Raw genomic sequence first — 25,868 nt, 5'->3', positions numbered from 1 at the left:
TCTTGGCTGTGGATGCTATCTTCTCACTGTGGTTTTCCTTGGTCAGCTTGCTATGTGTGTCTGTGTTCAAATAACGATTCTGTTCACTTTGACTCAGTCCCTCTGCCCCCATGACCTCATTGTAACCCGATCAACCCAACAAAACCCCACAGTCACATTTGGAGACACTAGGTGTTAGGACTTTAATAGCCATTTTCATCCCTTAACACGAGATTATCTTGCTTCATCACTGTATTGTAGTGATGGGATGGCACTGGGTCAGTGACACAGCCCGTGGGCCAGGAATCTCCATGACTGGTGGTCTCCAAGGACAGGACATGCAGATAGCAGCACCATCTTGCCACTGCATAGAACTAAACATTCTTCATGAGTATCTTGATGCTCTATCATCTCAGTGGGTGTGTTCCAGCAGCGTTGTCTCCCCTGGACTCCAGAGCACCAACCTGCTATCTTTTCTGTGATCCCAAGAGCTGGGTTAGGTGAGCAGCTTTCCCTGGGATTCCAAAATGTGTCCCACCTTGGGTCTCTGTTTGTTTGTATTCCTGCTGTCTCCTCTGGCAGGGCATCTGTTGTCTTGGTGCTTCTTCCTTGGCGTCTCTTCTGGGTTTTCTCTGCACACTTGCACTTTTCTGAGTAAGGCCTAGGGTATGCTGGGATGCTGAGGGCCACTCTGGCACATGCCCTCCTCTGTCTGCACTGGCCTGTAAGTTAAGGTAAAAAGTCACAAACCCTGTCTTCCAGAGACAAGGTCACAATGGCAGTACAGTGACAGTGGCCACATTTTAGGAAGGCCTCTGTGACCAAGCCTCATGACAATCTCTTCATAACCCTCATCTCTGCTCATAACCATGAGGTGTTAGAATGCACTCCATTTGTAAGTGAAGAAATCAAGAGGTTGAAATACTGATTAAGAGAAAACATATCTGAAACATATCTAAAATAAAGGGAACCACTCAATACAAAATGGGCATAGATGGATCCCTCTGTGTGTGTGTGTGTGTGTGTGTGTCTGTCTCTCTTAAATAGACACATGGAACACTGAGCCTCATTGTCAATTAGGGATGGGCAAGTTAGCTGACACCCCTGCACACCACTGGCACAGACATCATAAAAAAAGACAGTAACATTTGTTCAGAGGGTATGGGGCAAGTAGACCCATTCACTACTTATGGGAATGTGAAATGGTACAAGTGGTGTGGAAAGAGCTTGATGGCCCCGTGAGGAAGTAGACACGCTCACCACATTACTCTGCAGGTCCAACTCTAGGAATCTGTGAGGTGTAGAATGCAGGTTTTTTCCTCGCCAGTAGCCTGAGCTCTGCCGCGTTGCAGTCCCCCATATAACACACAGGACGCTATATTAATTATGAAGCTGTTGGCAGTTTGTTTGGTTTCCTACTGGCTAGCTCTGACTTAAGTATTTAACCCGTAATTGTTAATCTAAGTATTTCTCTTACCAGAGAAAAGGGTCCGGACCTCTTACTCCTATGGTGGCTACATGGTGCCTCCCTGTGTCTTTCTTTCCCAGAATCCTCCTTGACTCCTAGTCCCACCTATCTTGTTTCCCTTTTGGCCAACAGTGCTTTATTCAAACCAATCAGACACATGTTTACAGAATGACATCTCCCAAAAGTGAGGGAAGTGGAGGCAAGCCTACACAGACTTGCCTGTCGACGCTCAAGGCAGTTTATCCCAGCCCAACGTGGCTGCATCCAGGAGGTGAACAGACAAACACAGCTTACTGTCTCACTCAGTGGGATGCTACTCAGTACCAAACAGAATGAGACATGTAGCCTGATGAGCCTCAAGGACATTCTAAGTGAAAGAAGCCAGACATAGAGGATTACATATCATATTATCCCATTTATGTGGAAATTTCCAGAAAAGGCAAAACCGTAGAGACAGGAAGCAGGTTAGTTAGTGGCTGCCTGGAACTGGAGGTGGAACTGGGGGAATGGGATGATTCTGAAACTGAACGGTGGTGACATTTACGTGCCTGTGGACCTGTGCTGTATGAGAGGATGTCACAGTACATCATCTATGCTTCAATAGATTTGTCTTTTCACAAAAACCTTGCTGGATGCCATAGCTGGTCAACGGCTGTGGTAGAATTCAAACCCAAGGCCACCTTTATTGAGAGTACCATGCTTCTGGTCCAGGTTGCAAGGTAGAAACAGTGCAGTCACTCTTGGGCGGGAGTTCAGAGATGCCTCTTGGCAAAGCGCCAGTCACATGATTGTGAGCTTGCAATTCCATTTGGCTTTGAGGGTGGAGGGTGTGGAAACTGGTGCTGGGCCTTTGGGGGAGAGGGGACATTTATCTATCCGTGAAATATAGGTGTGGCTGGGGAGAGTGACAGGGGGAGCAGGAAGGCTGAGGGGGTTGGCTCCTGCCCTCACCATCTGAGCTCCAGAGCCTCTGAAATAGAATCCACTTGCATTCAGGTCTCTAGGATTCTCTGTCCTTCTCACCGGGCCTCCCTCCTTCAAAGCTCCTCTCCCACTATTGATTCACCCGCCACCAAGGCCCCCGCAGGTAGTGAGCATTGCATTTCGGTGAGCCGCATCTGGGCTCATTAAGGAAGCCTGAGGCTCCCTGGGTCTCCAGAACTCTTGTCGTTATTTGCTGATTGGCCATGAGCTGGTACAACCACGGAGGAGACTGCCTTCTCATCTTCCCATCCCCATCATTTGCACTCCAAAGTGGAAAACAAGGCTGGTGTTGGTTGCCTAAATATTTATGGAATGTTGCCGGGGTCAGAGGACCAGGACAGTAAATGAAATTAAAGATTTACACTGTATACCCAACCTAAGAAGGTCTTGGTCTGTGGCTTGGTATAGATTGAAGAAAAGGATTTCTTTTTTCTTCTTCCAGGAAACTTTTTTTTGGGGGTAGATTTCTGAAGCTGAATGCATGAAATTTTAATCTATTGCTTCACCCCATTTCTTCCCAATGTGTTAGCTCAGAGTGAGGGTCTGTTGGTGTTTACATGCTCTTGGATGCACACTTGGGGATTTGGGGAAAACTGATACCTTCGTTTGGTTCTTATTCTTGTGGCTCCTGTGTGAAGTGGCGGGGGGAGGGGAACTGTCTTCTGTGGATGTCAGGGATCAAGAACAAGAGTCAGCCTGATAAGTCAGCTAGTGTTGATGCCACCACCATTTTGTACTGAGGAGCATGTTGGGGGAGCGGGCAGGACATTCTTTTTGAGACAGTCAGGTCTGACAAGAAGCAGACTGAACTGGGCCTTTAAAAGAACTTGAAGGTCAAGGTCAAGGAACTGGACTAAGGCTGGTGGGCTTCAGCTGGGGAGCTGTCCCCATTCCTGGTCCTGAAGAGGCAAAGGGCGCATATAGGTTGTACAGCAGTCGGTCTTTCCATCCTAGGTAGAAATGGGGGCAGAGGGAAGCCCCCAACAGCTCTGGCTCTCTTCCTACCGTCTGCTTTCCTGTTTGAAGTTTCCCCTGGCTGCAGGGTGGGAGGTCAAGGAGACGAAGGTGAGCACTGGAGTGGAAGGAGAGAGGGTCCCGCACACAGAAGCTGAGCTGTGGGTCTGTGATGGCATGTGTGTGGTTTATGAGGAAAGCAGTTCTGAGGAGAAAGAGCCCAGCAGGGAGGCAGTGACTCGTAAGTCTAGCCTGTCTTGGTCTGGGTACTTGAAACATAAAGATATCCTCTCCGGGGGTCACAGGGGAGAGCTTCTATATACCTAACCCCAGGGGACATTGATTGTGAACTGGGAGTACCTCTAGAAAAATGCAGCACCACTGGGTGGGGGCAGGAGCAGGTGCGTGCATGGAAAAGCCTATTGTCCAGGGGGGACATTAGCGGATCCTTTTACCCTGGTAGGGAAATGGCATACACACTCACGGCTGGGGGCACTGATGTCACCTAGCAGGTACCTCCAGTGCGTAGAACCCGACTCAGCACTTCCTGTCCACACCTCAGGAGTTACCACACTCGGAGGGCAGCTTCCTCTGTTCCCGAAGGACTTCCTGTGGAGGTGGCCAGCGCTGTTGAGTAGCCACCCAAATACCTCAGCCTGCAGTTTGTCTGGCTTTCTGTTCCTCTGCCACCACCAGAACTGCCTGACCCTGGTGCTGGGCTGGCTGAAGTGTCCCTTTGGGTTATCTTGAGAAGTTATCCCGGAGGGTTCTTGGGAGTGAAGAATTTTAAATGAGGGTATTTATCAGGGCTGAACATCAATAATAAATGCTGCATGATTTTTTTATTAGAGGAGCCATATCAGTGTGGCCGCTTCAACTTTCTAACTCTCCGGAAAGCGTGAAGTTGTGGTGCACTCTGTGTAGGAAAATGCCAGCTAATCAGATCCCATTCATATGCAAAACACTCGCTTAGCTGAGTTCATCAAAATTCAGTCTTTCTTAAAAAAATATTTATAGACTTTCCCTCCCTGCAAAAGACTGTGAGGAAGAGGGATAGTGGAAAATACAAATTGTTAATACTCTGAAAAGGAGGTCTTGTTATGAGTCCTGCTAACGCATTCCCCATTCTTTGAGAAAAATTTAAGTGGGTATTTGTACTCTCCGATTTCCCACTTCCCTTTGCTAAATTCTCTCCCTGTTCCAACTGCTTCTCAGAATCTTTCTCCTTTGTGGTCCTGACTTGTTCATCCCTTGATGATGGGATGCTTTCTGGGTGGGCAGCAGACTTCATGGGAGTCTTTGCTTCAACTTGTCTCCATTGTAGAGTCTGGAAAACTGAGGCTCAAAGGTACACTGGGCGCTGGCAGCTGGCAACGTGTCGGTCCTGAAGGAGTGGCATACTGCAATGGCTGTGATATCAGATCCCTGGGCCTTTGCTGGCTTCCCTGGGACCTTCTTCTTTTCAGCGAATGGGAACTGGGATTCAGGCTCCCATAACCCCCTTCTCTATCTAGATTTTCCCCTCTCTCTTATTCTCAGACACCTCAAGAATAGACTATCTCAGTTATGAGGAGGGAGAAAAAACACTTCCGATGCCCTGGAGACATTGCAGTGTGGGGCCAGGCACAAGTTGAGTATAGCCATGGGGAATATTGGTGACACTCAGGTTCTGGGCTGCTTCCTTTCTTGGGGAGGTCCTGGATTGACTTGTTTCTTGGGGAACTACACTGGCCAATGAAGGTTTCTGTGGGGGAGTTATTGAAGATATTGGGACTACAAATACAGTAGGGAGTGCTAGAGTATCTAATTAACCTGTAGAGAGCTAAAAATAGCTTCGCACCCCTTGCTGCCTCCCATGGTGGCGGATTCTTTGGAGAAACGTTGGGTAGGTTATTGTTGCCACTTTCCCATGGAACAGAAGCCTGGCAAGATGCCACGACCCTGGTTGAGGGCATCAGGCAAAGCTTTGGAGGTGACATGCCTGGGACTTAGTGGGCATTTGAGTCCTGGGATTACAGGTGTGTGCCCCCACCTCCTAGCTTCTGTAGCTAGCTAGTGTGGTTGCTTTGCTATTTTGATCTCCAGCGGCTTTAATAAATCCTGAACACTATATCTCCCCGAGAGGAGCTGTGGAGAAGGCTGTAAGACTGTAGCAGGTGCCAGGGTCTGTGTTCTGTTTGCCTGGTCATGCCCAGGACCCATGTCCCCTTGTACTGCTCCACCCCACAGCTAATGGAGGGTTTGGGAGAGGGGCATGTGCTTAAAAAGAACAGTGCATGGGTAGAGGGTAGCTCACAGCCTCTCGGGAGTCCCTGTGGTGAAGGGAACACATGAGAATCCGGTGGCCCAGCAGCTGCAGGTCAGGAGTTTGGTATCCATTTAGAAAATCCTGTGCTGTAGCTCTAGGCAGTGACAAACCTGCTTAGGAATTAAACTTCCAGGCTGGGAGTGACAGGGTCTGCTCTGGTCATGCTTCCGAGGCCACTCTGGGTCCTAAGGGTAGCTGAAGCAACAGGGCAATGCTCTCTGAGGCAGGCCCAGTTCTAAGTGCCTTGTAGTGTTTGCTCAGGGAGCCCTGTGCATCCCCGGGGCCATTGCAAGCTCATTTCGCTGGTGAGGAAATTAGACACTGAGAGCTTACTATCTCCCCCAAGGTCGCATAGCTAGCCATGTAGCAGTTGTGGACACTGACTTGGACAACCTGGCTCCTGGGTCCTAACTGTGCACCCCGCATTCTGCTACCACGGTGATTTGGAAGGACAGGGACTGATCACAATGGCCCCAGACTCTTCTAAAGGGTGGGACAGCATTGCTCAGGTTGAAGGCTTAGTTTAGATTGGGGGACACTGGAAGTGTGTGGCTGGAGAGATGGAGGGATCCAGGAGTGAGGAGCACTAGAGAGCTCATGGGCATGCTTCTTAGACTTTTAAGCAGGTTGTGTTGGGCAGTGAGGCCTGCTGTGGGTATAGACAGGCCGGCTACTCATCTGCTACTGGGCATGCCATTTACCCCTTCACCACTGTCCATGCTAGTTACCCCTATAGTGTCACCTTTGTTCAGGGCCTGTCTAGGCCTCCCTTGCTGACACAGTGATTAAATGTATTTCTATGTCTATCTATCTATCTATCTATCTATCTATCTATCTATCAATCTATCTATTTTTGGTCATTGACGAGGCCTCCTCATTCAGTTACAAGAAGCCCTAAAGGACAATGAATTAGTTGTCAGAGAGTCTGAGGGGAGTGGCGGGGCCTGAAGAGTACCCATATGCCTACTCCCTGGACATGTGTGGTCTTCTGGTGCCTTCAAGCTCTGTCTTGGACTGCAGCTTCAGGGGGTACCGTTGTTACTACTGGAACTGGGGAGCCAGGAGGTGACTTGCTGCTGGTGTTGCCTGAGTAGACCCATCTCCTGCATTCTTCAGATGGCACCGACACCTGGCTGCTCTAAGATTCCTAGCCAGGATGCCAGGTGGAATTAAGTGGCAGCAGGGCCAGGTGGGTGTTGATTGAGGCTGATTGCTGGGAGGCAGAGGCTTCAGGCTACACCAAGCTATTTCCAGCTGCTCCAATTGAATCCAAGAGGCTTAATCCCTCTAAGTGCCTTTGTGCTCTGATGCCTGGGGAGATGGGGGCAGGGCAGACAAGGCCAGAGCAAGGTCAGACTTCCTCTGATTCTTTACATTTCCAAGTCCTTCCGTTTAGCCACCTATATAATCACCCGGAACGCCCTTCATCCTCCTGCCTGCCCGCCTGTCCACCTGCCACTTACCTGTCCATCTACCCATCCATCCATTCTCCACACCTGCCCGTTCTTTCCTCCTCCCTTATCTCAAACTGTACACACATCCTACACTTTGCACATGCACATAGAGGCATGTAACATTCATCTATATATCCGCCCATCCACTTACCTATTCATCCATCCATCGGCTCTCCATTCATCTACCATCCATCTACTTACTATTCAACCACCCCCATCCATATAGCGCACATATTCATCCATCTACTCATATTTTTATCCATCCATCCATCTATCCATCCATTATATATCCATTCATCCATCTACCATCCACCATTATATATCCATCTACCATTCATTCACTCACTCCACTTATACATTCACTTCTCACTAATCCACCCTTCTAACCATCAATTCACCATCAATCCATCATTCATTCATTCATTCATTGTTCACTCATCCATTCACCATTCACCTAGCATTCATCTATCCCCCACCTATACACTAATCATCCATCCACCCATCCACCCATCCATCCATCCATCCACCCATCCACCCATCCATCCATCCATCCATCCATCCATCCATCCATCCATCCATCCACCCATCCATCCATCCATCCACCCATCCACCCATCCATCCATCCATCCATCCACCCATCCATCCATCCATCCATCCACCCATCCATCCATCCATCCACCCATCCACCCATCCACCCATCCATCCATCCATCCATCCATCCACCCATCCATCCATCCATCCATCCACCCATCCATCCATCATCCACCCATCCATCCATCCATCCATCCATCCACCCATCCATCCATCATCCACCCATCCATCCATCCACCCATCCATCCACCCACCCATCCATCCACCCATCCATCCATCCACCCATCCATCCACCCACCCATCCACCCACCCATCCATCCATCCACCCATCCATCCACCCACCCACCCACCCATCCATCCATCCATCCACCCATCCACCCATCCACCCACCCATCCACCCACCCATCCATCCATCCACCCATCCATCCATCCATCCACCCATCCATCCATCTATCCACCCATCCACCCATCCACTTACCCATCCATCCATCCATCCATCCATCCATCCACCCATCCACCCATCCACCCACCCACCCACCCATCCATCCATCCATCCACCCATCCACCCATCCATCCATCCACCCATCCATCCATCCATCCATCCACCCATCCACCCACTACCTATTCGTGCATCTACCACTCATTTATTCGCTACTCATCACCCACACACCATCTTCTCATCCATCCATTCTTCCACTATTCATCCAGTCATCCACCCACCACCATCTATCATCCACCATCCATGCATCATTCATTCACTCCCCAACTATTTATCCCCTCATCACATATCTACCCACCTATGCATCCATCCACCCTTCTACCATTCATCATTGATTTATCTGCTAGTCTACCACAATCTATCATCCACCAACTATCTATCCATCCATTCGTTCCCTACCTATCCACCCACTCACCACCCATCCACCCCTCTACCCATCCACCCATTCATTCATCTAACATCCACGTATCTATCAGTTACCCCATCGATCCTCCTGTGGTCATCATTCACCCCCTACCTTAGTCTTTATTTCTGTATCTCCTAGATGCTAGGCTCCATGCTGTTACAAGATCCAGGCTCGGACGAGGTCCTCCAGTGGCTCAGGGTAGCAGTGAAGTCAATGCACAGAGATCTTGTGACGGAAGGGAGGATGGTCATTGAAGAAGCCTTGGGTCTGCTTGGACCCCAGCTGGGTCTTGTGGATCAGGAAGAGAATTCGCAGCTGGGAGTTTGACTTGGTACCTTCCAGGGCTCAGGGCTCAGAGGGAGCTCTTAATGTGAGGGAGTCTGTGGGACAAGAAGTGGGTCAGTGGGGACAGGGATGAGGAAGGACCTGGAGAGTCAGGCTGTGTGTGTGTGTGTGTATGTGTGTGTGTGTGTGTGTGTGTCTTAGGTTGAGCTCTGGTCTAATGGAGCAGGGACTGCCTGAGGGTCTGAAGCAAGGAGGGGTTTGACAGTGAGGGGTGTGCCAGAGAGGTGAGGCTGGAGGCAGGGTGGAGCTGAAGACCCTCTTTCAGACCCTGTTTACCTCAGTGTGTAGCCCATAGCTTCTGTTACTGTTGATCCAGTGCTGACAGAGTGCTGTGAGTTGCCACCCTTTAATGCTGTGCCTAGGGTCCATGGCAGTGCCTATTATCTCCTCTATCCAAGAAGGAGAGAGAGAGAGAGAGAGAGAGAGAGAGAGAGAGAGAGAGAGAGAGAGAGAGAGAGAGAGAGAGAGAGAGAGAGAGCAGAGAGACTGCACATTAAATTGCTGGAGGCACTTCAGTTCTGGGTCATGAGGTTTGTTTTGTCAGCAAATGTAGGAGCCATTTTGGAACTTCAGGAGGGTCTGTCCTGACACTCTAAGAGGAAGGAGATGAACTTTTAGTGGATCTTTTAGCTCTTCTCTGTAACTCATATGCTTTAGCCTTCTTGCTCTCCATTTAGGGCAGGGAGCCTAGACACTCTTCATGTGGCCCCGACCCTGTATCTCCAGGCTACTTTCAGCTAGCCTTCCATGCAGAAATATATGCTCCTAGGAGAGTGCAAATTGCAGGGTGTGATATAGAGTCCTCACTGAATACAATTATGCTTAAACACTATAAATATTCATAATTCTCAGCAGTGAGTACTGCTTGCCTTAGTGTTATATCCTACTTTTAAAAACCACTCAAGAAGTCAACCATTTAAGGCAAAAAAAAAAAAAAGAAAGAAAGAAAAAAGCGCTGAGCATGCTCTGGGCTGCTGCCTTGGCTGGTGTCACAGCTGGAGAAATGCAGGTAGGGAATGGAGACATTTGGATCCCATTTGCTTCAACCACCTATCGGTCACCCAGTCATCTAGTTCTTGTCTGGTAGACCCAATGGAGTTGCCCTTTCATTTTCCCCTGACCCCCCCCATCTTTATACCAGGGTCCTGAGCTAGACTGCTCTTGCCCATCTGGACTGGATCCAAGGCATCGATTTCATTATTTCCTTCAATAAACATTCTCTGTATATCTAGCCTCTGGGGACCTTGAAGTGACTTCAGTACTGTCTGGTGGTTTGAATAGAAATGACCCCTGTAGACTCAGAGTAGCATATTAGGAGGTGTGGCCTTGCTGGAGTAGGTGTGGCCGTGTTGGATAAAGTGTGTCTCAGTTCACTTCCTGTTGCCTGTGGATCAAGATGTAGAACTCTCAGCTCTTTCTCTAGTAACGTGTCTGCCTGTAAACCACCATGCTTCCCACCATGAAGATAATGGACTAAACCTCTGAAACTGTGAGCCAGCCCCGATTAAATGTTTTTCTTTATGAGAGTTGCCATGGTCATGGTGTCTCTTCACAGCAATGGAAACCCTAAGAAACTGTCCCGCGGCTCCCAACAGTTCATTGTCTAGTGGTACAGACAGAGGGTGGCCATTAACCACTAAGGCTGCAGTCTGAGGTAATCCTTATTTTTTTTTTTGTGGGGAGGGGAGTGGGAAGATCCTAGGAGTCTCCCTGGAGGAGAGAACATTTGAATCAAATTTAGGAGGAAGAGGAAGGAGAAACAGGAAGCCATGGCTTGGGCATTGATATGCCAATAGGCAGTCCAGTCTTGATGGCTCGCTATCTAGATGGTGGAGGGAGTTGTACACTAAGTGAATTAGTTGTTGTCTCCTCAGGTGGAGTCAGGGTCCTGGGCATGAATGGAGATGTAAATACAGAGTGTGTATCATCTTTGAGAGTAATGGATGGGGCCTACCTTGGATCATCTCTCTTCCCAGTCAGCACATGGGAGTGAAACAACTTTCTGAGAAGGCAGCCAGAGAAGAGGTCATTAATCGCCTTCTTGATAGAACTTTTGCTTGGTAGGTGCTAGCACTTCGGCCCATTCAGCTATCCAGCAGCATCCATGGGTGCTATTGCGCCGTAGATAAATGCAGAACAGATGTGATTCTGTGGGACAGGAGTATGAAGGTGGGACTTGAGAGTGTAGGCATTCTGTGAGTCATAAGGTTATGGGGAGGGGATAAACCTAGAGTCCATTCTGAAGGAGCACACGCTGGAACAAGAGCGAGCAGGCAGACGTACTTGCTTTCAGGTGACTTGGAAAATCCGGTTTTCATTTGTCGGCCCTTGGTCTTCAAGTGGTGTTTCTTGACCTCTGTTGAGTTCCTTCTTAGGCTACATCTGCTGGTCTCTGCTCTTCACTTGCTGGTCTACAGTTTTCACCTGTTGCTTCCTGGTCTTTGCCTTCTGGTTCTTAATCTCTGTTTGCTTGTTTCTAGTCACTTGATTGTTCTTGGTCTTTTTATTTTTTTTTTATTTATTTTGCAGGGTGTCAGTGGTACACGCCTTTAATCCCAGCACTTGGGAAGCAGAGGCAGGTGGATCTTTGTGAGTTCGAGGTCAGCCTGGTCTACAGAGCAAGTTCCAGGACAGCCTCCAAAACAATACAGAGAAACCCTATCTCGAAAAAAGACCCCCCAAATTATTATTTTTTAGCTTTATGTGCATTTGTATTTTGCCTGCATGTATGTCTGCATGAAGATGTCAGATCCACTGCAACATGAATTTACAGATAGCTGTGAGCTGCCATGTGGCTGTTGGGAATTCAACCCAGATCCTCTGGAAGACCAGCCAGTGCTCTTAACCACTGAGCCATCTCTCCAGCCCTGATTGTACCTAGTCTTAATCTCCTGGTTTCTAGCCTTTACCTACTGGCCTTTCATCTTCACCTATTGGTTGCTGGTCCCTGCTCTTTGTCTATGCCATTAGGAGAGTGGGGGAGTAAAGGTGGAGTTGGATTTACTTGGGTTGAACTCAATTTCCATTGAGTTCTTGTGTGACCTTGAACAAGTGGCCTCCTTCACTTAGTGTCTTCATCTGAACATGGAGTCATGAAATAATCTTTATTTTACAATTGCCGAGTGAGTCAAAGAGGAAAGGAAGGAAATTGCATGGCACAGGGCAGTGTGACCAGTAAGTTAGATCCCTCTCTGGGCTGTCTTGCTCACGATATCACTGTGTTCTTGTCCGTGGATTCCTGAACTGGAGAACAGCCACAAATTCGGATAAGAATTGAACAGTTGTTTGGGATGTGGGAAGGGGAAGCACCTGTCTAAGGGGTGGAGCTAAGTTGCTAAACATGGTGGTGGAGCTTATTGTAGTCAGGGAAGACAGGGCAGAGGAAACCTAGAGTTCTAGCCTGTATCTCCAGAACCATTCCCCACACTCCGACAAGTCCCGCTGTCCTGGCGTGACTAGTATAGCTTCTGTACCCCATGGGAACTCCTCCAAAGTAGCTGTGTGCACATGGAGCGCATCCTTATGTAAGTGGTGTACACTTGGAGAGCCTTTGGGGGCCACATCCTCCCTGCTCTTCCCATTTCACTTCTGTTGCGGGTCCGGCAGCTGTCTTTCTACCACTGTTCACTTATTTGTCTCTCCCCAGGGAAGGCATTGGTATGGGGGGGTGCTGCACCCCTATAGCCAGGCTGAGTCTCTCTCTAGGGAAGGCATGGTATGGGGGGGTGCTGCATTCCTACAGCCAGGCTGAGTCTCTCTCTAGGGAGGGCATTGGTATGGGGGGGTGCTGCGCCCCTACAGCCAGGCTGAGTCTCTCCAGGGAGGGCATTGGTATGGGGGTGCTACACCCCTATAGCCAGGCTGAGTCTCTCCTCAGGGAAAGCATTGGTATGGGGGGGTGCTGCGCCCCTATAGCCAGGCTGAGTCTCCCCAGGGAAGGCATTGGTATGGGGGGTTGCACTCCTTCAGCCAGGCTGAGGCTGCGGCTGCGGCAGGGTACCAATTGCACCTGCTGCCCCTTCCAGCCTCAGCCGTTTTGTGTGGGGTGTCTTTCCAGAGGTAAAGCGTCTCTTGAGGGAATGCTAGTCACAACGATCAAGGTGTGGGGGACTTGGGTGTCTCAGTGCCTCCCCGCCCTGATTTGGCATACGGTCTGCCTTCTAGAAGCAACTGCCTGGTGGCATGCCTATCCCAGGCCTGGCTCTGGGCAGGAGCGTACAGCCTGTAACCTCAGCTGTGCTTGCCCTAGGGCATTAGAAGTGGCCGGAGCATTGGTCCACCAGGTGATGGTGCTAATTTGATTGTGCACCTGGCACTCTTCTCTCCTGTCTGGCTGTGGACCTGATGCTTTGGTAGTGACCAAAGGCTGTTTGCCGCTGTCTAGCTGGGCTCCAGGGAAGGGCCCAGGCCATGTCACCTGTCACTGTGTCACCTGGGAGTTTGTGACATGCCTTTGTCTGTTCTGATGTCGTGTACCCTCTGTGGGATGTGCTCAATTCTAGTGACAGGCCTCTGAACTCAGCGTCCTAGAGATCCGATACTCTGCATCACAGGCCACCTCTCTGACGTTCAGCGTCTTTCACAGTCCTTACCCTTTAACTAGATGCCAGGCGTGCTGGCGTGCTTGGTCCCCTCGTGTCAGCTTGGCCCGAGAACACTTTGGTGGGAGCAGAGCAGGGTGAAGGCTCTGCTTTTCCTTCCACCCCGACTCATTCCCCACAACTGCCTGATCCCTGGACACTCAGATCCCCCCAAGCCTCTGCACACAGCTCAGATATTGACCGAAACCTGAAGAGCCGTCTTGCTCATTTCAGGTCTGGGCTGCCCTCCCTGGCTTCTGTTCCCTGGGTCCACAGCTTGGTCTGAGGCAGAAAGCTGTGCTTGGGGGCCAGCCTGAGCCTGCGTTCCTGCTTGCTAACCTCTATTAGCCACAGGGAGGTTCAGACCTGGCAAAGGACCTCACATTGCTAAGTTTCAATGGCAGCCTCTACAAACGGAGGAGCTTTGGAAGGTGCTAGAAATCAAATGTAAACTGGGCAAGGGCTTCCGACCCAGTCCTTTTGGGTTTGTGGTGAAGCCTGGGTTTCGGACCTCGGCCCTTCCCTCTTCCTTCTGTGCCTCTGCCAGACTGACACCTCCCTGCTGCCTACCCCCTGCAGTCTGCCCTCCATGTCAGGGGTCAGGGGAGGGGGCAAGAGGAGTCAGCCTCGTTGTTGCTTCTTCCTGCAGCCACCTTTCCAAAGAAAGCTCTGGGCATGTCCTCTGCTGAGGAACCTTTAAAGCTCCCCGCAGTGGCTTCCTGGAACCAAAAAACCAAGGCCTCAGCTAAGCATTCAAACACTTTCCCCTGGAGCCCGTCTGCCCTCCGCCTAACAGCGTGGACTCACCACTCACCCTTCTGTGAGTGTCCATTCCTTGCAGATCTGCGGACGCCTCTGCTCATCCCAGCTGCTAGCCTGGCTTGTCCCCTTCTCTGCTAGCGTCTCCACTGCTGTCCTCTGAGAGCCCCCCATGCCACCTCTGGCTGTGTGACTCCTACCCCCTTCCAGTGTTGAATCTGGGCCCAGGCTCCCGGGATCCAGTGTCCTCTAGACGGCTTGTAGGGTGTGGACTGATTTCCAGCATAAGCCCTAGACTGGGAACACAGGAAGTGACTGGAGAGATTCCCTTTGGGCTCCAGGGGGCAGTTTGATCACTTGCTGAGAAAGAAATGTTTCCCAGTTTGTCTTCTTAGGGCAAGAGAGGTGTTGATGGGAAAAATCAAGCCTCGCTGGTGGCTAGGTTTCTCTTAAGTTCCTCTCTCGGGCCGAGAATTTCGTTGTATTGTTTTTCAATTTTTCCCTGAGCATCTGCTACTGTGAAAATTTTCATTATCACTGGCAAAGATCCCCTCTCAGCCCTGCTGGCTGTAGGAGAGTTCTGAGTTCTCTCCCCATCTGCTCCAAAGCACCTGGAGGCTAAGGTGGGTAATGTCCCGGGCCAGCTGGGCTCTTTCTCAGAAGATCTGAGCGCTGGGGCCCAGCGGGCAGCGGCCTGCTCAGGGATGCTTTGGCTGGGCCCAAGTCACGAAGGCTCCGCTGCTGCTTCCCTGGTGTGGGGGGGCCAGGCCAGGGAAGCTGCTATGGAATTTGGCCAGAGACCCTTGCTTCTGCTGGTATTCCTGTTAGGCAGCCACGTTGACGTGGCAGGCGCACGGACTCTCTCACTGAGGACCGGCTCCGTGACCCCGTTGCCACCACGGCAGGTGGGTTAACGAACTGTGTGGAAGCAAGGCTGGAGCTGCGAGCCAGGTGTCAGCCCCTCACCCTCCGCCTTCGTTGCGGCACCTGGGTACCCTGCTTAGAAAAAGCCGCGATGAGCAGAGGAAGGTTGCGGACCTTCTGTCTTGCTAACCATTGGTCCAGACTTGGTTCTGGCTGGTTTTGGTCTCCCTTGCTTTTAAACATGCCCGGGGCACCTTCATCGGTGACTGATGCTCACACTCTGCCCTTCGGGTAATGAGACCACACTCATGGTGCTGAGACATTCCTGGCGTTAACCCATGCGATTCTCGGCACCAACATAGCCTGTGCTGAGGTCAGGAATGGAGCCATATGCAGCACGAGGCAGAAACTCAGAGCACAGGTAGTGCGGACACCAGAGCTGGAGTATTGCCCCTAGGCTGCCCCAGCTGTTTACGAGGGCGAGGGAAGCGTCTTTCTTTATGCTCCAACTTTTCCGAGGTTATACGGCAGCCTGCCTCTTTCATGTGTGTGTTGCCGGGTGCCCGTTGCATCAGCGCTTGACGAGTGAAAGACTAAATGAATAATGGACACTTCCCAAGGGGGAAGTACTTTAGAATTTACACAGGATACATTTGTGCCCTAGGCTGTCATCTCAGTGCTGCTGCATGGTGCTTGGGCTGTGATTACCATGCGTGCGGCCCTCCCTGGTTACAGCGGAAAGCTTACAAGCCTAAGGTTCAGGCTAGAGGAGGAGCCAGCCTGGGCTGAGGGCTACCTAGTGCAGAGCCGGGATGGTCAAATCTCTATTTTTGTTCTGCCAAGGCTGCCCCTAGAAGAGCCTCTGTGGGCTGGCGGATGGAGCTGGTGTGCAATAGACACTTCAGCAATCCCATCTACCATCTGTTCCCAGTCCCCAGAGTAAGGGCTTTGGCCAGCAAATGCAAACACAGCTCGCTTGGACTTGTCTAGGCAGGGTGACTTGGAGTGGTGGGGACAGTGTTTCTGCTTTGCTCGCTCTCAGCTCTCTTCCCTCCTGTCTTCATTTAGCCGGGTGATGTGGGGGAGGGGAGCGCCACCAGGAAGAGTGAAGGCAGCCTGGGACTCCCTTGCCACTCTTCTCCCTGGCCTTGGCTGCAATGTACAGGGGATGTGGGGACTTGATGGCAGCCAAGAGGAGAGGAGCAGAAGGCTGGCAAGAGAAAGGGACTAGGCCTGTAGTGGTCCCCGAAGAGGGAGCTGCTGCTCCCGTATCTTATTTAGGGAGTACCATGAAGCTATAAGCTGCCCGGAGCTTAAAGGCTCACATGTAGGGGGCTGAGCACAGCTCCCACAGAAAGGTAGAGGGCAGAGTACTGGGAATGTAGGCACAAAACCACCTGTTTGAGAAGAAGGTAAGCTCTCTATGCCCACTAGGAAGGTCAGGTCAGTGACGCAGTGACAGACAGGCCAGGGAGCAGAGGACTCCTCCACTCATTATTAGCATGTGTTGGAGGAACAAGGTATGTACGCGGGAATCCTTCTGGGTCCTGCAGATAGTCCCACAGGGTGACCCCCATCACCCAAGGTTTACTTGCTAAGTGTCCTCATCTTTGGCTATTCTATGATGCATGGTGTACTGGGGCCAGGCTTATATTTAGCTAACATCATCTTGCTGTGCCAGGTGGTAGGGACAGAGATGCCCTTTGGTTGCTCAGCCCAGAAAGTGACACAGAAGCATGAGCAAAAAGTGACTGAGCTGTATCATCTATAAGGCAGGGAGGGAGGTTGGAGGTCTTGGGGAGAAGGAGGCACTTCACAGGGTCAGGGGGATAAAGGGCTTAGCCTTTCAGGAGACCACAGAGGAGAGGTGGTCATTGGAGGTGGTCTCGGAGATTCAGCGGGAGTGGGCAGGCTGAAGACAGGCTCTGTTATCTGGCTAGCCGTGGGTGTTTAAGCTCAGCTCTGGTTCCTCAGGCCTAGTGTCCAGGGACCTCTGAATGGTCTGTTGCTAGGAGACCAGGATGTTGCTAGAGTTGCCAGGAGAAGAGCTTGTAGGGCAGCTGAGGACTGTGGTGGGCCTTGTCTGCAGGAGAGGTGTTGCTCCTGGGAGTTCCATACCCACAGACCCAGGGACACCGCTCTGCCTTTGAGCTAGGACTAGACTGTGAATATCTGGCCAAGGGCCTTGGACTTTCCTAATGAGGAGAGCTGTGATTCTAGAGGTGTTTGAACCCTCACCCACCTCTTCCCCCACAGAGCCTTGGATGTGGTAATCCTCCAAAGGCCCTTGTGCAAGTGCTTGGACCTCAGGGTGGTGCTGTTGGGAGGCACTGGGAATCTATAAGGTATGGGGCCTAGGGGAGTGCCTTAGTCACTGGAGGCATGCTCTCAGAATGTGAGGGTTCCAGTCTTTCTGGTCTTCGCTGCTCCCTGGGTCCCTTGCCAGAAGCCCAAAGTGTTAGACAGCAAGTAATTCTCTAGCACTTTCAGAAAGGAGGCCTAAACGACACCTTTCCTCAGTAAAGTTAATTGCTATGCTGGTGGCTTGTCTCACTCCTGTGCCCAAATGACCGATGGAACAACTTAAGGGAGGAGTTTTATTTTACGTAGATTCAGAGGCTGCACCGTGGCTGCTTGTGTATCATGCACTTGAGCAGAAGATCATGGCAGCAGGAGCACGTCACGTGGTAGAGGAGATGCTTCACCCTGGGGCTGTCAGGAAGCAGAGTGAGACAAGAACCTTCCTCCAGCGACTGAACTTCCCTCATCGGCAGCCACCACTTAATCTACAGCCTCCTCGCTGAGGACCAAGCATGTAGAACATGGAGGCAGCCCACACCAATGACCAAGGAATGTCACTGCAGCGATGGGAAACAGACTCCTGAATGCACCGAGTGCAGTTGGGCCCAGGTCCTCAGCACCCGCTCTAAACTTGGCCGTGTTTCTAGATACACTCTGAGAAGGGACAGGCACTCTAATGGCAGAAGGCAGTCCTTTTGGGCACACCCATTAGTTGCCTGGCTTCTTCTGTTTTCAGAAACAAGCCAGGCAGCTTGGCAGTTTAACTTTGGCTCCCCTGTTATTTTGGCGATGCACCCTACTTGACTGCTTGCTCTCGAGCCTCCCATCTAGAATGGGGTGCAGCACCTACCTCCCCTGCAGGCCTACACTTCAGTGACTGGGGGGTGGGCCTGCACCTGCTGGGCTTATGGTAGGGATCGCCTTCCTACTCTACCACCAAAAGCACAGTTATAACATTTTCCTTTGCTTATTACCTTGGGGCTCCGTGGCTAGCCTGCTTGTATGTGGCCACACAGGGGTATCCCCTGATAGCTTGTATTCCTTAATTCCTTAGCCTGTGTCCTCACAGCTGAGTCTCTGGGGTGCCTGTGCTGCCCAGGTCCTACCTGCCGGCTCTGAGTCAGCTCTTCAGCATTGTTTACAGCTCTGGCTTGTCCCATTTTGGGGCACTGTGGATCAGTTTGTCCTCAGGTTAGGCTGCTTGTCTATCCCTTCCTTCGACAGGTCCAGCACAGCCCTGTTGTTCCTGAGGTTCTTAACCTTGGACTTCCTAGTTGCGCAAAGATAGACAAAGTAAGATGTGGAGGGCTGCTTGTCTCATCCACACGGGAGCAGACTCTTGTCTGGATCCAGGAGGCCCTGAAGCCCAGGATCTTCTTCTCGTGGGATGTTCAAGGCCAGCCCTACTCTTGGACAACGCTTGATTTTCTGTTGTCTCTGGTTCTCTGGGTTATCTTGCCCTAAAACCCTGATATGTCAAATGATACACACACACACACACACACACACACACACACACACACACACACACACACACCTGTGTTTCTGCATACATATCCTATCACCCAGTCATCCAGTGCCCTGTGAACATCTCTGCATCAGGTCCCAAGTCTGAAGGTCTAGAAAGCCATCTGCCTCAATCTCTCTTCTTGGGACCTTAAAGATAAGGCTTGAAACAGCATAATCACATATACTCAGCAGTGTGTGCAAGGACTTGCAGGCGAAGGAATGGTTAATTTTACCTAGCAAGGGGAGGTCAAGCAATTTCCTAGAGTCAGAGGGACCTGGGAAGGGTTTTGGGGACTAAGTAGGGGGCATCTAAGGCAGAGAAGTACGAACACTGTAGGAAAGGCAACCGGCATCCACACACTTACAGGTTAGTCCAAGCACCACATGCTGTAGACTGAGAGCATGGGGCATGGGAAGTGTGGAAAACAGTCTGGCGTTCCCTGGTGCATGGATTGAGGGTGACTTGGATTCCCAGGGAGTGGGGCCGTGGCAGGTATTTCAGGACCACGTTGGATGCTGAACGTGGGTCTATAGAATGGGATGGAGAATGGAGAGCTCGGAAGGTGCACTGACATCCCTTATCCACTGGCTTGAGGGAAGCAGAAGTTTGGCACAGGTGGAGGGGGTGATCTCTCGGAGGCCCTGAGGAGGAGCCCTGGGGGACCCTTGAGCTTGGGTGCTAAGAGAGCTGCAAGAGGCCTTGAGCTTTCGAGGGTCTCCGAGACAAGAACTTGCTCCGCCGGCGTTGTCAGGGACTCATCCTGTCCTGATGTAACTTCCCCAGAGCAGGCTTCTGTGTGAATCCCGGCCTGGAGCTTGGTGTTCCGTTGGCGGAGCAGTAAAAGTCATTAACAAGGAGCTGGAGAGTTATAAATAAGCCGCACACTCCCACCCAGTGTTCCCTGCCTTTCCAGCCCGCGGGAGCAGGGAATCGGTTTTGATTCATTAATTGGCAGAGGGATGAGGCTCCTGAGACCCCGTGGTGCCTCTGACTCTTCTCCATCCTCCCAGTTGGCTCCAGGAAGCCCTCTGTGCGTGCTGCTCGCCCTGCCCAGCCTACATCCAGGGCCAGTCCTGTGGGACCCTCTGGCCCTGCTGCTCTTGGCGTCACTGCGCTGGGTTGAGCTGCAGTTTCCTTACATTTGCTACTCTTTCCTTGTCCCCTGTAGTCTGTCACTTGGACATCTCTCTTTAGAGTGGCATGCAGATTGGTGCTAGGAACTCCTAGTCTCGGGGTAGGTCGGCTGTGCCTTTTCCTTTGAATGTCATGGGCATTAGGAGGCTTGGCCAGCTGGAGAGCTCTGGGTTTTGCCTGTGGAATCTAGCCATGTATACTGCTCCTGCTTTAGGTTGCTGGCTGCTCTGCAGCATGGGCAGTGGCCAGGGTTGAAAAGAATGAGCTGACCCGTGCTTCCGCATGCACGCCAGTAGCAAGAGCAGGAGACTGAGAGCAGTGGCCACACAGTCCACGGTGGTAAATCTCCATCAGTGGTCTGAAGTGAATTACACTGGAGGAAGATGGGGTACTGTGAAAAGTTCTCTGGAAGGTCTGGTTACCCATGGAGCAGATGGGAGGAGGCTGGTTAGACAGTGTGTGTAGGAACACTACCCATTTCTTGGAGTACTCAGGGAGGCCCAGGAGCCTGAAGAGCTGGATACCCAGGTGTCTGTCTGTGGATGCGCTGGCTTCCTAGGGTATAGGGCACCGGTATCGATTGCACAAGACTGTGGAGATGGTTGGTTGACAACTTTGGGAAGCTAATGTTGTTGTCTATGGGGCCAACACTGCGGTTGGTGCTTCACGAGGGCCCAGTTGGAAAGTGGAGGGGTGTTCCCATAGCCCCAGAGCTCTGTGATGTCAGGTGTGAGTTGCTGCTGGTTTTCTCAGGTCAGGACTGGTCTGGAGTTACAAACGCATGGGAGGGGAACATTAACTATAAACTTCCACTGGGCTAGGGTCTGACGCTCAGAAGTAAATGTGCCAGGAGGCCTAGTGATTCCATGGTGCTTAGATATAGGATGAGGGAGTACTTAAACCCTGGGTGTGGGAGAAGGCAAAGGCAGGCGTTTGCAGGACTGGTCTTGGGAGTTTCCTTCCTCAGCTTTTTGTACCAAGGCTGGTGGGTATGAAACCTCCAGGCAGGGGGCTGATTACCCTGTGATGATCACCTCTAGCTTGTCTCTGAAGAGTGAAACAAAGTCATTAGCTGAACTGCAGCATGGAGCCGGGTTCCAGGAGACCAGGGAGGGAGGCATGCGATGATGAAGACAGTGAATGACCAGGCAGGGGGCATTGGGAGCATTACAGGGGAGCCTGTGCGCTCCAGGGCCCAGATCCAGAGCAGGCCTTCTACAGCCCTGCCTCCAGAGTCTTCCCAGCCTGTGGTTCTGTTTACCCTTTCCATGTCTTAATAAAAGATGAAAAATATTTATTCTCCATAGATCAATAATTTACTATGAGTTATGACAATACTAAATTTGGTCAATTATTCATGGGCTATCAAGTATTTATAAATGCTACCTTAATTTAAAGCATTAGCCATTAGAATTCAAATATTCACAAAGCCAGTGCCAGTAGAAAGGAGGAGGGGCAGGGTACAGGTAACTGGGGTGGCTTGAGACAGAGGGCCTGGGCTGCCCCAAGAGCTCTGCCCCTGCTTGTGGGGATGGTGGGGCAGGCAGAGGTGCTGGACTCCCTGCGGGGCCCTTTGCTCCTGGGTGGGCATGGCGGACCTGGCTCTGCTCCCAGCCTGCTTCTCCCTTCTGCCACCTGCAGAGATCAGCTGAGCCTGGCAAGGCAGGACTGAACCGAAGGACCTGCAGGGGCTGCCGCAGCTCTAGGTGGAGGCCCTCTCTTGCCTTGTCTTTCTGGAGACACTGCTGCTCATCACCGTGGAATTCAGAGGCCGGTTAATGCAGCATTGCTGGTGCTTGTGATCTCAGAGGAGCAGGGCCCCCAAGGACGGGATTGGCTGTTCAGAGTTCAGGCTTGGCTTATCAGGGGGAGCATGAGTGCCTATCCCTGGCCTTGAGACATCCAGAGTAGTTGGGAGAGGACAACACAAGGATGATAGTGGCTGGTGTCACTGCTCGGTAGACAGCAGATCGGTGAATCTCCTCCAGCAGAAGCCCCTGGAGCATTGTTTCACTCACCTGTGGCCTTGCAGTTTCTTAACCAACCCCAGAGGGTTGGAGAAGAGCGTGCTTGCCCAGAACACCTCCATGCCTGAAAGACTGTTCTCTTCCAGAGCTCACCTGCAGGCAGGGGCCCAGAGGGTTGGAGAAGAGCGTGCTTGCCCAGAACACCTCCATGCCTGAAAGACTGTTCTCTTCCAGAGCTCACCTGCAGGCAGGGGCCCAGGGCTCACTGAGCTGAGGAATTCCGTCGGTGGGGACAGGCTTCATCCCTGCTTGCGTAGTCCTCCCCTGGGAGTGCCAAGCAAGGGTGGGCAGAGTCAGCTGTGAATCTCACACCCCGTTTCCTTGTCTCTGCCCCTTGTTGAAGGACCTAGTCGCCCGATTCTGAGTTCTTCAGTTGTATTGCGCTGCCCACGGGACCTAGAGTGAACATTACCAAAAGCTTGTTCCGTGAAGTGGTCAGCACCACACCTGACGTGTCCTACCCAGATGCTCAGCTGCAGACATCTTCTCAGGGAGGCTGGTGGGAGTGTGTTTGTGAATGAAGGGCTCCAAGCAGCCTCCCTCCTCCTCATTTCTGGGAGTCTAGTGCTACCGAGTGGTGTAGACCTCTGGGGAGGCCATGCGCACTCCCGGGCAGGGAACTGCTACTGCCGTTCATTACAATTTCTATCTATTTCTTCCTTCCCTGTGCCGATGAGTTGTGCTCAGGGAGCACTTATCAATCTATCAGACCTGCGTGGTGATCAAGGCAGAAATCAGCGTTATGGCCATATGATACTGCAAGAAAAGAATGGTATCGAAGGCAGTTATCCTCCTGAGAGCTGTGGAAACACTGCTGAGCTCCAAGCTGGAAAATCTGGATTGTGGGGTTCCTACATCATGCCTGGCGGTGCAGGACCTTGCACATAAGACGGAAGAGCAGGGAAATGTCCGGGCCCACGGTATCTTTGCACCGGGCCTTGCCGCCTGCTGAGTCCGTGTGTGCCCGGCAGGCACCGTTCTCGCCCTCCTGGACCTTGAGCTTAGAACCACTCTGTGACACGGGTGCTGCCATCAGTGTTTGATTCAGGGTGAGGTGGGTGGGGGTGAGGCCCCCCCAGAGAGGGCCAGCTCCTCTGTCAGCCCCTCAGTGGGTCATTGCACAGCAGACACAGGCTCAGAGCCCGCTCAGCGTCTCTCATATAAGCACTGTATGAATTGTGTAGCATCCCATCTCACACAACCTTGATTAAGCTAATAGCTGATTTGGCTTTGATCTGATATATTTTGATCTTATTATTTTTATGTTAGAAGCCTCTAAATAATCATCATTTCAACAGTGCCCCAATTAGCCGGCCATTCACAGTAGATTGAAAATTGACTCACATTGGGCCTCTCCATTAGCGCCTGGGAGAGACTTCCAGCCTTAACAACCCTCCCTTCTCCGGAGGCTGGGTGCTTGTGGTGCTGCAGGTAGTCCTCTCAGAGAGGCCACCATGCCCCTTGTGCTAAGAGGCTGTCAGCGCAGGTGAGGAGCGGCAGGATGGCTCTTAAGTCTGACGGCTTCTGCTTTTTAAAAAAAAACGACTTTTTGAAATTAGCTTATGTTTTATCTTGACATTTTCTTGGTTCTCCTTCCTCCCTCCTCCAGCTCCTGCTTCCTTCTCCCTTTTCCATAGTTGGTTCTCTAACATCTTCATGTCACCTGTCTTCTGTTTCTCTCTTCCCCAAGGCAGAGGTGACTTTTTAGAAGGGGGTCCTGAGACAAAAGTTTTGAGGTGTAGCTTTGACTGGTCTGGAACTCACTATGTAGCCCAGGCTGGCCTTGAACTCACGGCAGTATGTCTACCTCAGCCTCCAAAGTGATGGGGTGAGCCTTCAAGCCCACTGATAACTAATACTGCGTAAGGCCCTGGGTGTGAGCTGACTGCAGGTCTTAGCGTGGGAAGGCAGGGAGGGTCCCTGGGAAGAGGAAGAAACCCGACATCTGTCTGCCACCTTTCTGTGTACAGGGTGGAGAAAGTACTTACGATTGGCCTCCCCAGCTAGTTCTAGTTATTTCCGTTGACTCCAACACCGAGGCTCAGAAAGGGCGTCTGACTGCTGGCCAGATGGATGAAATGGGAACGTGTGCTCTTCTGTTATCCCCAGCTCTGGTAAGGTAGCTTCTGGTGAGCCATTTTTGCAAAGTTCCTTCTCGTGTGGCTTCCCCACTCCTATTGGTTTAAATCCTCATTTGAGATTTTGATGCCAACCATATAACTATATCCCCTGCATCCTGGATAGCTTCCTTTATGTTTCCTCTTGCTAAATCATAGAGTATGTGTCCTGGGAGGATCCAAAGTGCACAGGGAGACATGGATATGTTATTGGCGTGTTGGACATATGCATGGAATAGAAAGGAGGGCAGGAGCCAAACCTTGGTGTTCAGTGGCATGTATGCACAAATGGGGAAACTGAGCCTCAAAGTTCTGTGACTTCAGAGCTTGCGTATATGGACTAGGGAGCTGGCTTACCAGAGAAGTCAGGTGGTGACTTAAGAGGGAGCTGGGCAGATGGGTGGTAAGCCAGGAGTGACTGATGGCTTGTAGGATGGATGCAGGAGATGGAGTTCCTGGACCATTAACTCTGCACAGTTGAATTTATTTGAAAAGATTGTTTAAGATTTCAATGCAATGTCAGTATTGGAGAGACAATGAATCAAAGAACAATCCATGCACCATCACGGTGCCTTAGCCATTTGTGTTTCTTGCCTTATTGGAAGGCATGTTTCTATTACATTGCAATCAGCATACAGTATTGTATTTGTTTGTCTCTCTTGAGCATGTCTCAGAAGAATTTCAACCATGTGGAAATGGACTGGTAGTTCATCTTAGTCCAGCACCATCATTTGATGTTTGTGTGGCCTCTCATTTTATTATCTGGGAAGCAGGAGCAGAAATCTGTTTCCTAAGTGGATACAAATGAGAAGAACATGGCTTCACGCATATTGAATACTCAACAGCATCTGGCTATGAGGAGTTCTCACATAGTAGCCCTTCTTCCTCCGGGTTCCTAGCTTATCTGTTATCAGAGGATTCTCTTTACTTATTAAAAATCAATTACCTATTCATGTCATGAAATTTTGGCAAAATATAAGAAAAAAAAAAAGAAGCGCACTCCCAAATTGCTTTCACTTTGAACATTTTGCATTTTCCCCTTCTGGTCTTTCATGCATATTGAATTTTACTTAATTGATACTGTAAAATACATAATACATGTACTTTCGCATGATTTTCATGTACCTTTTTATGACAAGTACTTTCCACCATTGTTGTATCTGGCGCACGGCTGTAAGGGCTGCATGTGCTTTCAGCGTATTGCGCTTCTGTAACACACACCTGTTTGCACCTTTCAGATAGTTTGCAGTGCCTCTCTGAGTACCACTGAGCGTCCTCATGCCTTTGGATCTGGCACTGCTCCCATGGTCTGGATAGGTGCCCAGAGAGGACTGAGGAACACAGAACACGGAAATGTCGGGATCCATAGCACCCTTGGACAAATCTTTATGAGCTGCTGTGCTTTGTCCACTGTGTGTGTGTGTGTGTGTGTGTGTGTGTGTGTGTGAGAGAGAGAGAGAGAGAGAGAGAGAGAGAGAGAGAGAGAGAGAGAGAGAGAGAGAGAGAGAGAGGGAGGTGAGCATGGCAGAGCTCACTCTTGGCCTCCTTGAGAGTCTCTAGGAGGGTCCAGTGGTTATAGAGACAACGT

General features: G+C 50.9%; 1 protein-coding gene and 1 long non-coding RNA gene across 6 annotated transcripts in view; one reads left to right on the top strand and one right to left on the bottom strand.

The window, feature by feature from the left end:
- Grid1 (glutamate ionotropic receptor delta type subunit 1) overlaps window positions 1–25,868 on the top strand; it is a 703,193-nt gene that overhangs the window by 105,685 nt on the left and 571,640 nt on the right. The window contains exon 1 of one of the 5 annotated variants that reach the window (XM_040747684.1): window positions 10,372–10,642. The exons of 3 other annotated variants lie outside the window; for them this stretch is intronic. The gene's annotated coding sequence lies outside the window, so the exon portion shown is untranslated. Of the gene's footprint in view, window positions 1–10,371; window positions 10,643–12,359; window positions 12,513–25,868 lie in introns of those variants that run through there. One more of the 5 variants, XM_040747683.1, reaches the window with a different exon arrangement.
- On the bottom strand, window positions 5,109–11,411 carry LOC110342323. The gene is made up of 3 exons (XR_002384365.2): window positions 10,943–11,411; window positions 8,755–9,023; window positions 5,109–7,004 (listed from the first exon to the last, which is right to left on the bottom strand). It is a non-coding gene; the product is annotated as an uncharacterized LOC110342323 (long non-coding RNA).

The sequence above is a fragment of the Mesocricetus auratus genome, unplaced genomic scaffold (genome assembly GCF_017639785.1).
Source record: "Mesocricetus auratus isolate SY011 unplaced genomic scaffold, BCM_Maur_2.0 Super-Scaffold_100006, whole genome shotgun sequence".
In the NCBI taxonomy this organism is placed as follows: Eukaryota; Metazoa; Chordata; class Mammalia; order Rodentia; family Cricetidae; genus Mesocricetus; species Mesocricetus auratus.
Note: the sequence above shows the minus strand (reverse complement) of the source record. Positions and strands in the feature narration are given on the sequence as shown.